Source organism: Lynx canadensis, chromosome C1 (assembly GCF_007474595.2).
Source record: "Lynx canadensis isolate LIC74 chromosome C1, mLynCan4.pri.v2, whole genome shotgun sequence".
Classification (NCBI taxonomy): Eukaryota; Metazoa; Chordata; class Mammalia; order Carnivora; family Felidae; genus Lynx; species Lynx canadensis.
In genome coordinates, this window is record NC_044310.1 from 155,349,281 (window position 1) to 155,367,150 (window position 17,870).

Genomic DNA, 17,870 nt, shown 5'->3' on the forward strand with positions numbered 1-17,870 from the left:
ATATGATACTTGCCATTTCAGGTAGTAATAGAGTCACAAGGATGTTTAGAAACCATTTAAGTCTAAGTATATACATGATAGAGTGACTAATGTTCTTGCAAAAGATTTACATACTTTTTTAGTTAAAAGCTAATTAAGTAAATTTATTTACATTCAGTGCTATTGAATGTAACTTGCCTCCCTAGGAATAGCAGTGAGCAATGACCCAAACCTGACTGACCATATCACTCTGTTCTCCTGGGTGGGCATGAGGCCCACAGTGGACCAGTGAGTGGTCTCTCCCAGGATTTTTAAACTTAGAGGTGATGGTGAAGAGTTCCTTTCTCTCTGGCTATAAAGATGTCAGCTTTGGGGCCTAGAGTTTCTGGTAGCCAGTCCTACCTCATTGATAAGATGGTCTTTACAAGAGGAATAGAGATGAGATGCCAGGTATTGAGCAGAAATGCTTATAGAGTTTATTCCTGGTTGTCTTGCATTTCATCTCTGTAATTACTTTGGTTCGGTTATATGCACCAATATATTTCTCTGTTAAGCCCGTTTGAAGTGGATTTCTATTGTTTGGCACCTAACTGGCCTGAATAAATTATGGTCCTTCAACTGAATTGCACCTGTCACCCTGTCACTGTGGTTAGCTTTTTTTTCCTAATGTTTGTTTATTTTTGAAAGAGAGACAGAGTGTGAGTGGGGGAAGAGCAGAGAGAGAGGGAGACACAGAATCGCAAGCAGGCTCCAGGCTCTGAGCTGGCAGCACAGAGCCTGACACGGGCTCAAACCCACAAACTGCCAGATCATGACCTTAGTCAAAGTCAGATGCTTAACCAACTGAGCCACCCAGACACCCCTGTGGTTAGCTTTTAAAGTCATATTGGCAAATTAGAAAAATCTGGCATTTAAAAAGTGAATTATATTATAGAAAATGTGAGATTTCTATAGGATAAATATGAACTGTAGAAATTTAAACACATGTTTGTGCACATGTACATATACATCACTTATTCCAGACAAAATACCATTCTATCTGCTGGGAACACAGCTACAAGGGAGGATCTTGTAATTGTACATAGCAGAGGAATAGAGTGATTAAATTCCAGAATCACATCAGACCTGAGTCCTGGCTTTAGGTGTTGTTAGCTAAGCTATTTAAAACACAGAAATTTGCTCTTTGTGTGTAATCTTGTGAGGAGTGGATCTCTGCATGCATGGTGCTCAGCAAAGAGCCCTTCTGAAAATATAGTGAACACTAATAAAAATTAGTGACATTGTTAGCATAAGACTGGAAGTTATTTCTCTTTAAGTCTGGTATTTTATGAAGTAACACTCCAGTATTGTAGGTAAGGGTTATTGTCATCTCTGCGTATCTTCCAAAAAGATACATTTCAGCTATCATTTTCTCCCTCATCATGATTCATGGCTAAGAAATGAGTTTTAAAAAGTGAATAATAAGCAGAGGATAACCTCGATTAGCTGAAGTTAATGGGGACATAGAAAAACTTTGGTTAATTACAGGCCGTGGGAAACTGATAATAGTTTAAACATGATGGAACAGATAGTAAAACACAATTTTGGATGATGGATTGATTTAATCATAGTTGTTTTGTAATTAAAAATCAATTACTATAAAACAGGATAGGGGTAATGTTGCCTTTACAGATATGGCAATGTTAAAAACAGTGAATTTAAATAGTCTAATAAAACATTTATTCATGACATTCTCTTCCTGATCCATTTACTTCCTTAGGATTGATTACCTCTGAAAGCTTTCCTGACATAGCTTTTGTATGCTGACAAAGGGGAGGTGTGAAGCAAAGCATCTTGATTAGCTACAAATATAGATCAATTCTTCATAGAGTTTACCAGAATAAAGAGAACTCATTGCAAACGCTTAGAAGATGCCTTCCAAGACCAGCTGCAATGGAAAGCCTACTCTGCTTTTAATCATGTTCTTATTTTTATTTTTTCTTTTAATTCCAGTATAGTTAGCATACAGTGTTATATTAGTTTCAGGTGTACAGTATAGTGATTCAACCATTCCATTCATCACCCAGTGCTCAACACAACAAGTGCATTCCTTAATCCCTATCACCTATTCACTCATCCCCCCCCCCTCCTCTGGTAATCATCAGTTTGTTCTCCATGGTTAACATGGCTTGTCTCTCTTTTATTTTCCTTTGCTCATTTGTTTCTTAAATTCCACATATGAGTGAAATCATATGGTATTTGTCTTTCTCTGACTTCACTTAGCATAATATTGTCTAGCTCCATCCATGTCGTTGCAAACGGTAAGATTTCGTTCTTTTTTATTGCTGAATCAATCATATTTTTAGATTGAGTAAGTTCTTTTTTAAATTTAATTTAATTAAAAAAAATTTAATGTTTATTTTTGAGAGAGCAAGTAAGTGAGCAGGAGAGGGGCAGAGAGAGAGACACAGAATCCAAAGCAGGCTCCAGGTTCTGAGCTGTCAGCACAGAGCCCAACATGGGACTTGAACCCACAAACCGTGAGACATGACCGTAAGACATAAATTGGACATTTAACCAACCGAGCTACCCAGGCTACTAGATTTAATAAGTTCTTAGCAGAATTTCAGGCCCTATCAAGTAAACTCTTTATATATTGTTTTTTTTTTTTTTAATTTTCTTGACACAGTTCAACAAAGAAGAGAGTTATTCCCTTTTTCAAGAAATGTAAGTGAACATGGGGATTTACAAATTTGGGCTCCAACTGATGCTTCTTGTTATGTGCTTGCTTATTCAGAAGAAAAATGCAAGAACTTAATTTGAGTGCACGTGTGTGTGTGTGTTTTATGATTTATTTTGAATCTTTTTTTTCTTAGGATAGATTTTTTTAAAGTTTTTATTTAAATTCCAGTTAACATACAGTATTAGGTTAGTTTCAGGTATACTATAGAGTGATTAAACACTTCCATACAACACAGGTGCTCATCACAAGTGCACTCTTTAATTCCCATCACCTATTTCACCCATCCCCAGCCACCTTCCTTCTGGTAACCATCAGTTTGTTTTCTGTAGTTAAGAGCCTGTTTCTTGGTTTGCCTGTTCCTTTTTCTTTCTTTTTTTTTTTTTTTTCCTTTTTGCTTGTTTGTTCTGTGTCTCCAATTCTACATATGAGTGAAATCATATGGTATTTGTCTTCCTGTGACTTATTTTGCTTAGCATTGTACTTTCTACCTCCATCCATGTCATTGCAAATGGCAAGATTTCATTCTTTTTTTATGGCTTATTAATATTCTAGTGGGGACGGTGTGTGTGTGTACATCACATCTTTTTTATCCATTTATCAGTCTATGGACACTTGGACTGCTTCCTTAATTTTGTTATTGTGGATAATGCTGCTATAATCATTGGGATGTGTGTATCCCTTTGAATTAGTAATGTAATTGCTTGATCATAGGATAGTTCTATTTTTAACTTTTTAAGGAACCTCCACAATGTTTTCCACTGTGGCTTCACTGGTTAGCATTCTTACCAACAGTGCAGGTGGGTTCCCTTTTCTCCATATCTTCACCAACATCTGTTACTTTTTTGTCGTGTTGATTTTAGCCATTCTGACAGATGTGAGGCGATATCTCCTTGTCATTTTGATTTGTGTTTCCCTAATGATCAGTGATATTGAGCATTTTTTCATGTGTCTGTTGATTGTATGTATGTCTTCTTTGGAAAAATGTCTATTCGTGTCTTCTGCCCATTCTTTAATTGAATTATTTGTCTTTTGAGTGTTGAGTTTTATAAGTTCTTTATATATTTTGGATATTAACCCTTATCTGGTATGCCATTTGTAAGTATCTTCTATTCACTTTAGTAGGTTGTCTTTTACTTTGTTGATTGACTCCTTCATTGTGCAGAAGTTTTTATTTTGATGTAGTCTCAATTGCTTATTTTTGCTTTTGTTTCTCCTTGTCTCAGGAGGCCTATCTAGAAGGAATTTGCTGCAGCTCTTGTCAAAGAGGATACTGCCTTTGCTGTCTTCTAGGAATTTTATGGTTTCAGGTCTCACATTTATGTCTTTCATCCATTTTGAGTATATTTTTGTGTAGGTATAAGAACATGGTCCAGGGGCGCCTGGGTGGCTCAGTCGGTTAAGCGGCTGACTTCAGCTCAGGTCACGATCTCGCGGTCTGTGAGTTCGAGCCCCGCGTCGGGCTCTGGGCTGATGGCTCAGAGCCTGGAGCCTGCTTCTGATTCTGTGTCTCCCTCTCTCTCTGCCCCTCCCCCGCTCATGCTCTGTCTCTCTCTGTCTCAAAAATAAATAAAATGTTAAAAAAAAATTTAATAAATAAATAAATAAATAAATAAATGAACATGGTCCAGTTTTCCCAGCACCATTTGTTGAAGAGATTGTCTTTTTCTCATTGAGTATTCTTTCCTGGGTTTTCTATTCTGTTCCGTTGGTCTGTGTCTATTTTTATGCCAGTACCATATTGTTTTGATGACTACAGCTTTGTAATATAACCTTAAATCTGGAATTGTGATGCCTTTGCTTTTCTTTTTCAAGGTTGCTTTTGCTATTTGGGGTCTTTTGTGGTTCCATACAAGTTTTAGGATTGTTTGTTCTAGCTCTCTGAAAAATGCTGGTGGTATTTTGATAGAGATTACATTAAATGTGTAAATTTCTTTGGACAGTATAGACATTTTAACCATATTTGTTCTTCCAGTCCATGAGCACAGAATGTCTTTCCATTTCTTTGTGTTATCTTCAGTTTTTTTCATCAGTGTTTTATTGTTACAGAGTACCAGTCTTTTACCTCTTTGGTTAGGTTTATTATTATTTTTGTAAAGTTGTAAATGGGATTGATTCCTTAATTTTTCTTTCTACTGCTTCATTAGTGGTGTATAGGAAGGCAACATATTTCTGTATATTGATTTTGTATCCTGTGGCTTTACTGAATTTTTTTTTATAAATTCTAGCTGTTTTTTGGTGGTGTCTTTTGGGTTTTCTATAAGAATAGGAGAGATTTTCAAACAAATCCTTAAAAGTGTCCTTTTTTTTTTTTTTTTTTGCAAGAGGATTCATACTTCAGGGTTTTGAAGTCTTTTCAAGACCATTTTTTTAACATAGAACTAACGACCCTAAAAATGAGGCCTTTAAGGATAAAAAAGAAAAAATACTTAAAATTGAGTGGCTTAGCTGAACTGACCAGTAGGTCTGGTTGTTGCTTAGACAGCATTTTGTTCCCAAAGCAATTAAAAGGCTTTCCATATTTATTAGAGCTATTTAGCAAAGTTAAGTATGTAATGATAATATATTTAAAATTAATTATGTTGAGTTTGTATGTCACTCTTCAAAATTTGCACACATACACACACACACAAAGTCTTCTTATTTTCAATATTTGATATTTTGTATTGGTGAAAATAAAGTATTTTAAACATATAATACTATCATTTAACTTGAGAAAAGCGTGAACCTCTGAGCCAGCTTTGGTTGGAAACCCTTTGGTCTGTTCTGACTCTTACAGTGTAGTGTAGGGCAAGGAACCTACATTTTCTGAGCCATACATTTCTTATCTGTAAAGTAGAGGTGATAATAAATACCTATTAGTGTTGCATTAAATGAAAATTTAAAGGTAAAGCATTGTACACTATGTTTGATATGTAGAATACACTTAATACATGGTGATTATATTGATGGCAATGCTAATAATGATGTTTTCTTTTTGTATTAGTCTCTCTTAGGGAAAGTGATCATAAACCTCATTTCTGCCTACAGTCATACTTAGTTAATACACAGAACACATGAACAGCTGCTTCTGTGCATTTAGTATCAGTTCCAACCTATCAGGATTTTCAAAGAAATTGCTTTTGTAGTAGGCTACACATGATAGGAATAATTTCCCTAGTTTGATAATCTTTGAGCAGTTTTATAACTTAGTCTCTTTTTTTATATCAAACAATTCAATGTATTAAGGTGACTAAAAATCCTTTTATAGACTGCTATGATTTTCTATCATTGAATTTTATATTCTTCATGTTAAAATGAATTGTTGGCAATATATGTTCTATCCTAATCACTTAAGTAGCATGGAGTATAGGGAAGTTCATCTGATATTTCATAATTATGATTCTTAAACTTCAGGAATAGTGTTCTGGACAATAGCAAAAGTATAGGTTTAGAAATATTTTAATTTGTATGTATGTGAATATTAAATAAAAATTCATTGTTTGCATGTCTAAATTCTGTAGGACTCTACAAGGATTCTAACAACTTAATTATGTAATTTTATTGCACTGTTATGTATAGAAATAAATGCAGCCTCTCCATACATTTTGGAAATTTTAGAAGCATGCGATATTTGCCTTTCATGTTTTTAGAATTTAACAATGAAAGAGGGGATAAAACTTTTCAGAAGTGGGAACAGGAAATTTTTTAAAAAATTTACTCTGAGAAATTTGTTCTTTGCCAATGGAGCATTCATTGGTATACAGAAGGCAGAAGTGTACCTCACTATTCTTTTTTTTTTTTATGAAATTTATTGACAAATTGGTTTCCATACAACACCCAGTGCTCATCCCAAAAGGTGCCCTCCTCAATACCCATCACCCACCCTCCCCTCCCTCCCAGTCCCCATTAACCCTCAGTTTGTTCTCAGTTTTTAACAGTCTCTTATGCTTTGGCTCTCTCCCACTCTAACCTCTCTCTTTTTTTTTTTTTTTCCTTCCCCTCCCCCATGGGTTCCTGTTAAGTTTCTCAGGATCCACATAAGAGTGAAACCATATGGAATCTGTCTTTCTCTGTATGGCTTATTTCACTTAGCATCACACTCCCCAGTTTCATCCACGTTGCTACAAAAGGCCATATTTCATTTTTTCTCATTGCCACGTAGTATTCCATTGTGTATATAAACCACAATTTCTTTATCCATTCATCAGTTGATGGACATTTAGGCTCTTTCCATAATGTGGCTATTGTTGACAGTGCTGCTATGAACATTGGGGTACAAGGGCCCCTATGCATCAGTACTCCTGTATCCCTTGGATAAATTCCTAGCAGTGCTATTGCTGGGTCATAGGGTAGGTCTATTTTTAATTTTCTGAGGAACCTCCACACTGCTTTCCAGAGCGGCTGCACCAATTTGCATTCCCACCAACAGTGCAAGAGGGTTCCCGTTTCTCCACATCCTCTCCAGCATCTATAGTCTCCTGATTTGTTCATTTTGGCCACTCTGACTGGTGTGAGGTGATACCTGAGTGTGGTTTTGATTTGTATTTCCCTGATAAGGAGTGACGCTGAACATCTTTTCATGTGCCTGTTGGCCATCCGGATGTCTTCTTTAGAGAAGTGTCTATTCATGTTTTCTGCCCATTTCTTCACTGGGTTATTTGTTTTTCGGGTGTGGAGTTTGGTGAGCTCTTTATAGATTTTAGATACTAGCCCTTTGTCCGATATGTCATTTGCAAATATCTTTTCCCATTCCGTTTGTACCTCACTATTCTTATTGCAAACTACTGCAATATTTCAGCAAAGTAAATTTAGTTATTAAATGCAGATTACAGAATTCCACTTGTGTTGAAGAATAAAATTTTGTTTTTGTTTTTTCCTTGTTTTCAAATTTTAGTTTTTAATATCAGACTATGTATAAACCCGTTTCTTCCTTTTAGCTAGAGTACAAAACCCAACAGCTAAATTAACCACTTAATTTTTGTTTAAGGAGAAGCTTGTCCCCAAATGCCCAGCAGAGGGAAGCAAAGCCTAGATGTTGATACTAACTTAACTGACCATTTTACATGAAGAGCAAGGATGAAAATGGCATGCAGTCTGATTTGGCTTGAACAGGATATATATATATCAGAGCGCTGTTCTTTTGGACAACGGAGAGAGCTTTAGAACCTTGAAACAGTACATAACTCTATTTATTCAACACAAGATGGGCAAGCTCCTTGAGTTTATAAAGAATAAGGCCACTCAGGTTGTTTTGTTGTTTTGTTTTGTTTTGTTTTGTTTTTCAATGAACACCTAATCTATTGAGTGAACAGTTTAAGATTTAAATTGAGTAAATAGATTAGGTAGGATCAGGAGGATAAAAAGGAATGTTGATCATGGAACAATCTGAGTGATGGGTAGCCCATGACTTTTTTTTCTTTTGGGGACTTCTCCGCTCTTGCTTATGTCCTTTGCAATCATCTGTCTCCTTCTCACAGATACTAACCAGTGTAATACCTATCATTTTGCCTCTCCAGCAAAACTAAGTTGGGAGAATCTGAAAACACTCCAGAGTTTTGCGGGCAAAGATGTGTAAGTTTCCTAAGAACGGGAGAATCTATCAGTGAAGTATAATGGACAAAATTGGTAGTATTGTTTTAATGGAAAGAATCCATTACTACATTGAATATTCTATGGAATAAGTAGCACACTAGCTATTTCTACACCTGTAACCTAGAAAAATGTTCATTATCTTAAGGAGGTTTAATAACAGTTGAAATAAGTTCTGAAAAAGCTAATGGTCACAGGGGATGGGACTATTTTCTTCTGTCATTGGTAATAACAGGGACATTATGTTTTTAGAGCTGAGAAGCAAACAAAACCATACTTAGAAGTGCCCTCATCTGTCAGTCCATTCATCGAACCACTGGGGGTAACAAAAAGTATGGTTATGAGATAATTGTTTTGCAAATGGAACCTTCTTTTAAGCTCTTCTTATAGTAGGAGGTCCTCGTGCCTGTTGGGAAATTTTGGAGACAAAGAACAACAGGATGTTTTTCTCTCCAACAACAGCTTCTATTAACCTCCTGATGTTTGGCTCAGAGGGTTGTGATTATGATCCTGCTGACATCAGCCACCCATCTAAAATAAAGGAGCAATGTTTTGGCTCAAGCAGTGAGAGGCTGAAAACTTGGAGGTTTTGTACCTGATAATGTAACTGTGTGAGAATTAAGTGTGAGGAAACATGTTGTGCTATCTCCCTAGCTTGTCTGGTGGGGATGTTATTCAACTCAACAAATACCTAATGAGTTTCTACGATTGTCTTGGTAATGCATTAGGCATTACAGGGACACTGAGAAGCACAGGCATGTCTCTTGCCCTTGGGAAGCATATAGCCTTATTGTGGAGAGGAGGTTTATATAGATACAAAAATGCAACACAACTTAAATGCTAGGTTGAAGGAATTCCTGTCAGAAAGGAAGTGTGATTTAGACATTAAATGAATCTGCTTGATGTTTAGGAGAGGAAAGAAAATTCCTCAGGCAAAGATACATATCGGAAAACACTCTAACTTGCTGCCTGTTATAATTTGCATATCTCCAGTTGGTTAAATAAAAATACTCATCACTCTGTATGCATTCTGGCATTCTGATGAGTAAGCTCTTCTACTTTTCTCATTTTGTAAATAAGGCAATCAGGGTGTTGGGAGATTAAGTGATTAGTCTAGGGCTAAAAGTATTAGGAGTTAGGGATAGTATTTGAATATACATTCCTTGAATTTTTTGTTTCTTGCCCAACTTAGAGTTGTGAGAGCCATTTAGCAAACCTTCAGTAATAACTATATTGATGGTTTTATTAAATATCAACTAAAATAAAGTTGTTTAGGCTAATTTTTAGAAGTTTTTCATATTAAGGATGAAATGTTAAAGAAAATCAGCAACAAATGCAGACTGGGTTCTTCATGCTCTGTGACCGGGCTAAAATACACTAAGTGTCAAATTTAAAGTGAGTGATTCTGGGCAGTATCCCTCTGCCGCGACTATTCTGTACTAATGCTAAAACTGTCTTGATGCTGCTAGCTCTCACCCTGTGAATCTGCAGGCTTTTCTAGGATGGGAACAATGTCTTCTAAAAACTTCTAATACCATACACATTGTCATTGCCTGTTAAGAGGAAAGGGTTAACTTGTCCCAACACTGCTGTCTGCAGGCTGGTTTCCCAGGAAAGGAACTGACCTCTCTGCAAAGCTCCATGACATTGGCCATGCTGGTGTTTAAGGCAGTTAAAGTCAAGGACAAGACTTGGATCTAGTTTTTAGATGATGCCTAGAGGAAGGGCTATTTCTTCACCACCCAAGATCAGTGATGTGGCTAATTTTGCTTCTACTTGTAACATACAAAGCTTCAAGTACAGAGTTTGGACCCCAACATTGAACACTCCAGAGCTAAGCTAACAGGATAGGACTGGAAGCCAACGGTCTGCTCCATCATATTGATAGTGTACTATAGTTCTTGACCACAGCAGCAGATGGGGGATTGCTTTTCTAATCAGCTTAATAGCCCTATAGTGGGAGAAAATGAGTTGTCCCCACCCAGAGAAGGATAGTTACAACTACACAGTACACAAGATAGCGAGACTATTAGAGGAGGACACAGTCCATTTGAGAGAAATGGATAAAGATCATCCCCTTCCTCTGAGTTTAGGATAGCAAAGTGGTCAGTCTGATGAAGTGGTTCCTGGGTTGTCACTAGGTAACTGATCTCCTCAAACCTCAGAATCACCTAGTTGCTTGGAAGCTAGACAGAAGCTTATACTGTCCAAATGCAGATGTCCCTCTACAACAATTTAATCACTGAATGGATTAGGAGAGGTGGCCCTTTTTTATTGGGATATCCAGACACATTCCCTCAGATACTTCACAGTTGAGGCATTTTGATACTGAGAAGTCTCAAAATATGTGTGGATATGTATAATAAAATACATTTCACATCTATCTAGCTGTTTCTATGAAATAGGTATATGGAATATGGGATAGATATAAATACAGAGAGAGTGCTAGAATAGTTAAAGACAAACTGCACTAATACTGCCCTTGCTTTCACTAGGAGACTGGCTGGACTTCTTGCTTAATGTTGTGTTAAGGACAGCCTTTTCTTATAGGAGTGGATTTTGTCGGACCTGTCTCTTAGAGACCCACAAATTGGAGGGCAATAGGAAATTCCTGGAGTCCCGCAAATGCATATAGGTATCTGATCTGTGTAAACTTTCCCATCTGTCTGCCCGCCCCCATACTCAAACTTCCTCAGGTGATTGGCAAATCTGAACAGTACCCTATACCAAGGAATGAGCAAACACCAACTTGGAAGGCACTGCTATATTGACTGGCTGGTTGTTGTTGACTCATCCATCTGGGGCTGCACCCTTTGTTTTGTACCCCTCTCATGTGATATAGCAGTTCCAAATCTAAACATTTATGTTGAACATTCTATTCTGGCCATCTCACCCAAGTTGTAGCTGCAGATCAGTGCACTCAACTGCCACAGGGTCATGGATGTGTAATGTGTGGCAGTAATGACATGACCTCTGAGTGATCAAAACAGCCCTTGGCTAACAGGAAGGTGGGTGAGGGTCCCCAAGACTCCCAAGCACAATGATTCTCTGGAAAGACTCCCTGGGCTCAGCAAAGCTGTTACACTCACTGTTACATTTTATTATAGTGAAAAGATACAGATTAAGACCAGCAAAGGTAACAGGTGGCATGAGGTCAAGTACAGGAGAAACCAGGCACAAGATGCCTCCTTTCAGTTGAGTCACACAGGGTCACACTTAATTCCCTCAGCAACAATATGAAATGAGAGAATATTTTCCAAGTGTTGCCACTAGGGAAGCTCATCCAAGCCTTGGTATTTAGGGTTTTATAGGAGTCAGTTGTGTAAGCTGCATGACTGACTTCAGCCACTCAGATTCCAGCATATATTATACATACACACTTGAGGCATTTGCCAGAAAACATATTTTCAGCATAAATTTATCTGGTGAAACTGGTATACCATGGCCTATGGCCTCAAGCACACAAAAACATTTTTATTATGCAGAATATTCCCAGGGCTTAGAGGTTATTTTCTCAGGAGCTGGCCAAGAGCCAGACTTAAAGACAACCCTTCTTTGGAATTTGCAGGATTCATGCAACCTGGGCCTGTGCAATTTTACCATTCCTGCCCAGAAAGAAGCACCTGAGGTTATGGGAGGTGAGAAGAGAAGTCATCTTGCACTAGGAGTCTTCCAAGATAATTGTCACTAGGACAGCACTGAATTCAGTATCTATCTCTCTAAGTGACTACTCTGTTGGGCTGTTGGGCTTGCTATCCAGTACTATCCAGTACTGATATGTCAAGTGGAAAGCTAGTAGCCATTCCAGAGTCTACTAACAATATTGTTATGCTCCTGGGGCCTCCCAGCCTCCTGGTAAATATCACTGAATTATAGCACCCAGAATCTGCCAAATAATCTATTAACAATGAATCTAAAGCCCACAGCTGAGCAGGGCTTATGACCCTTCTTTTTCTAGTCTTTGGAGGGGACTTGAGAGCATGCCATTTCTCAGTCACCATGCTGCAGCTATGGATGGCAGCTTTCTTACACTTTCTGGAATGGACATCGTATATCTTTTGGGTTGTTATTACCCAAGGGCTTGCTAGTTTACTTTGGGAGAACATGACTTTCTTCCTGTGGTTGGTCATCTGGCTATTCTCAATCATCTTCTGGGTCTCCTGCATCAACTTCAGTGACTGGCTTCACAGTTCTTATGAGTTAGATGATACAGATTTGATAGAGTGGGGTCCATTATTTGGAATCAGAAAGGTCATTTGAGAGAATCTAAGACTGACTTTATAGGTTGACTTCACCGGAAAAATAAATGGTTCTCTTTGAATTTCAGTGGGAAAAGGCCATGATTCAGTGCTTAAGGAAATCAAACCTGGTTAACCATTAGATCATGCCAGAGTGGGTTTGCTACTTTGCCAGTCTTGAGGGCTCATTTGGTAAATCCTGCTGCTGGCTTACTGTGTCACACATGGCCCCTTGCCCAAGCTGTCAATGCTGAGCTGGCAAGAGAGGATTGGAGTCATATTATTAACACATTATATTGCTATTATACCTGGTTTCTAATCCCAACAGAGAAGGACCAACACATCCCTAATGAAGCAGCTTAAAAATCCCCACAACCCAAGGAGACCTTGCCCTACAGTGTGATGTCCAGCCTTGTTGAACTTTTGTGTGCTATGCCAGAATGTGTTCGAGCAAGAAAAAATTCACATCCCTGTTTCATCCTGCCTGAATAAGTTTCTTCCAATGAATTCTGCTCTAGAACAACTGAACAGATTTTAGATTGTCAAGGTAAATGACCAAATGGCCTTATATCTTGGCTTTTTTGGCAGGGGCAGTTTATATCTTGGCTATTTGCATGATACAATTCTCAGCTCAGGTACTGGAACATAGTCAGGAAAAAATGTTTTTTGAATATATAACTTCTTTATGTGTGTAAGTCTGGGCTATAGGTGGGGACAGTTCATTATTAAACTAGGTTTACTATTTTCTCCCTTTTCTATAGTGGAAACAGTTTTAACCTTTTTAAATCATTTTGAATGTCTGAGAAAGTGGTTAATACTACTTGGTTACTGGAGCCTTGGGACTATTAATTGCTTTTTACAGCATATTAACAAAGCACTTAAAAGACAAATAGCATAGTGAAAAGTACTGAACACATTGCTCATAAAAATAAATGTTAGGAATCTATACTTCTTGCTTTATCCTTTAAGGCATTTTGCAAGCACACTAACCAGACATCCATTTCATTTTTAAGATGAGATCTTCAAAAGCAGAGAGTTTAAAACTGAATTTAAAGGCTGAATTTAGAGATACCATGTGTTATAGTCATTTTTCTAGGTAGTTAAAAATTCTAAGAACTTACCTATGGCACATAAGCCTTTGCTATATGATTTATGTGCTGGGTTACTTTATTATGCACTGTTGAGAAAAGACTGTAAAATATTCTAGATAGGCATCCATTTGCATTTGAGAGCCAAACAATTTGCATACTGATAGTATGCTACTTTCTGAAAAGAAGGGGAAAGGGAGCCTCAGGACTCACCAGAGAACAAGGAACAAGTTAGAAATCCCATGGTTTTGGGGGATGAGAGTGTAGGAACAGTTTTTATACAGTTCCATTTCTTTTTGAGTCATATATCTATTGAAAGAGAACTTGCTCTATAAAAACCTTATAAGCAATGAACTGTTTATTTCAGAATGAGACTCTGGGGAATAATCTCATAAGAAACACATCTTGCATTTGTAGAGAAACCCAAGGGGATAGTATTCATGAAGGATTATCCCAGTGTAGGCAAAAAATGACAACCAATGCAAACTCATCAAACAATTGAAAAGGAAATGCTTGATTACTGAGTAATTTTTTTTTCTCTCCTGCCTCCTGCTCTTTCCCAAATGCACAAATCCATCATTCTGTATTATAGACAGATTGATTGTTCTTTCTCTCTGCTTTCCTTCTCTGTTCTTATATAATTGTTCTCTAGTTCCCACCTTACTACTCACCTAAGCAAAGCAAAGCAAAAGCAAAACTCACTGCAGGTTCTAAAGGTTTCTTAGGTTACAAGTAGGCCTTTTATGTCATGCAATCTCTATCACATGCTTTGTGAATAATAATTCTTGTTATAGGTTTAACTCATAGGGTTTAACTATGGCATAGGGGCACATGGAGATCAGTTGTAGTGTCAGGTGTTCAAGTGTTTGAAAGATTAGCTGTCTTATAAATTATAGGGATAACCTTGAATCCACTATAATAATGTCATGTTCACTGACTTGCGTTTGCTTTTCAGAATGAGAGAGAAAGGGCTGGAATTACAACTAGGTGAGAGCATTGAGCTTAACTCCAAGTTTATGCAGCAGCCTGGAGAGGATCACGTATATGACCTTTATTCATGGGATGGGTTAAGACAGGGGACCCATTGTCCTGGATGTCCTGTTCTGTTGATTTGATGATATACAGGCATATATTCCTTCATCCTACCTTCCCTAGATGTTTTTTACTTAGGGATTCCCTCCCTACCTTCTCTAGATGTTTCTTATTTTTATATTTTAGATCCTCCTCTACATGGATAGGATAAAGATAGTAAAGGCAGGCAGTTTCTCTTGGTTCTTTAATTCTACTTACCAATTTGTTCTACTTGACAAAACCACAGAAAGATAACTTAAATTGCAGACAGACAGAATGGTTTGTAAAGTAATGAAAATGGTAAGCAGTAGCTCTCAGAAAATATGTATCTCTTTCACCGAAGGGTACAGACCTTCTTCACTTTCAGAATAATGATGAGAAAGGTCAGAGAGAGTAAGGAGAGTATGAAATCTACCAAGTGTTCAATATGACGTCATTGTGCTGGTGGCTCAGAAAGTTGGTCAAGTTGAGAAATAGTGATATCCTTATTATATATCCACAGAAAGCATCATATTGCATCATGGAAGTATTTTTTGATGGAATTTTTTTTACTATTAATGGTAGAAAGGTGTGATTATTTTTCTAGGCAGTCTGAGAACTCCTATCTTTTAAGGAAATATACTGCAGGACTTAGAAATTTCTATTCCTCTGGCATCTTGCAAGTATTGAACCACTGCAGAGTAGACAGTGGTGATCAAAAGAACCATAAGAGTTACAAATGAAAAGAGAATTCAAACAAGTCATCAAGATGACTTACTATGTTCAGGAGGCCCTACAGGAAAATCCTTTTATTGCATTCTATAATTGAGGGCATTTCCTGTGGTGTGTGAGATCTCCTATACACATTCAATTTTTCCACAAAAAGGGGCAGAAGAAAGGAAAAGTACTAGGTCTGCTCCTTCTCAAATTTGCCTTTTTGAATTGCCCTGATGAAATTAAATTTGAATATTTCATGTCCATGCATGCGTAACCTTACAGCAGAAAGACTGAGATCCAAGTTAATTAGGAGTTTTCTGTTAATAGCTAGAAATTGTTTTCTGTAAATCCGTGCTATAGAACATTGCAAACCAAACTCTGACAGCTTCCGTGATTAGAACTTTCAGTGGCTCTTCTCTTTTCCCCACTTATCATTCCTGTTGAGGATTCCTATCTAACTAAATATATTTTCCTAACTCACCATGCTCATCATGTCATACATTCTGGAACTGGTCTTTTCAGAAGATGAGGGTTCCAGGATTTTCCCAATAACTTAAAGTGAATAATTGCCCTGTAAGAGTTAAACCTTAAAAACAACATTTAAAATCAGAGCAATGCTATCACAGTATAGAGGCAACAGGTCTCAGGCTGTAAGATTTGCCTATTCTCAGATGAAAGGTGTTAACATACATTACTGAAGGGCTATAATGGACAGCAGGGGGGTTGATCAGTCATGGACTCATAAGAAGAGGCAAACACTAGATGAAGCTGCCCATAGGGCAAGAACACATTGTTTAAGAACACACCATCTGTCTGGTCCAGGTGGCAGTTATGACTCCAGGATGGAGTGAAATAGCATAAACTTTCTTTTTATGGTTCAAAGGTTTAATGGCACTGGTCACACACCTCACTTATTCTGATCACATACTCACCAGGCAATCTTCCATTCTTGATTTAGCTTTCCTTGAAGCTTGCTTACCAAGAGATAACATATTGACTGCAGAATTCCACCTGTCCAGTGCCTTTTGGCAGTTATAGATTAGGGCTTTCATGTTAAATTAACAAACTGATATCTAGGTTCTAACTTGGCATTCTCTAGAGTTGCCTACAGGAGTGGTAAGTGCATGTGAAAGAGAGACCCCCAGTATCTTTTACCTCAACAAAAATAATTCTCCTCTAAAATAACTTGGCATTGTGGTTTTAAACTCAATTCTCCTGAGTTAATGGGAGTCTGTTCCTAAAGATGGATTCAGGTCACAGATACATAAAATGAGGTTTGTTAGCTTTTGAGGCTAAGGTATCCCAACTTAAGACTACAGTATGTTCAATAAACTCATGTCACCCTCTCTGTTGCTACTTTACCAAGCAAACTGCTCTCCCTGGGATTACTCATATTCTGTTGCTACCATTTCTCAGAAATACAGCACAGAACTGCTCAGAATGAACCTGTTTATTTCAATGACCCAGGTATTTTCCTTACTACTGAATGTTTTTACTGCACAATATTCAAACAAAGAATAATTTTATAAATGATGTTGAGTACTCAAGCTTTTATTTTCCAAGTGAATCAGAGACCTCTCCATAAAAGATTTGAAATTCCCAAAGCTGGATGAAAGATGGAAACATTCTATAATGCTAGCATACATATAACCACTTTCAATCTGTAAAGCAACCCTGTAGAGAAATACACATGATACTCCCAATTCAGTTTGAGAAGACTGAGACTCACCCAAGTGAGATGAAAGCTATCTTTTCTGATTTCAAAGCTTACATTTATTTGTCCTTTTTTTCTTTTTTTTTTTTTTGACCTAGATGGATTAATTCAGGTATATGCATGTGACATGGTGGAGGTGGATGAATTCAAAAGCAGAGTAAAGCTAAGGTTCAGAAAACATTTTGGTAGTACATAAGTATATTGAATGAATGCCTCAGGCATGTGATCTTAGTTAAATAGCTCTCCATTATTTTCACTTTGTGGGAATGCTTATCTCAGAGTCTAAAATAGTAAACATGTGACAAACATGTAGTGGTTAGTCCACATAAAGTTCTATAACAATGGTAGGTAAACAAACTGCAGATTTAATAGGACATGTTTTATTTAGCATCAGACTCAGTTTCAAAGATTTCTTTCAAAAAGGATGTATGTTGACATGATAGGCATTATTCTAAGGGTGTCTTATATATAGTATTAAGAAGACTCTGTCTTCACCATTATAAACAATTTGGATTGCAAACCACATTGAATTGCAGAGTTCAGAGAAGTTGTTATTTCTAAATTACTGCATTAGTTGAGTCTCAAATTATCATAATGCTGGTGGCTTGTTTGGTGTCTACTTGAAAGGAGAAGAGAGGTAGTTTTTATTTCATCTTTAAGAAAAGGAAGGTGAGATTAGGTACTACCTGGAGAGGTAGGGTTCACACAAGCTTCACTTCAGGAAAGCTTTTTTTTTGTTTTGTTTTTTTACAGGAAAGCATTAGGATTTGAAATGAATGTCCCCAAAGAACAGT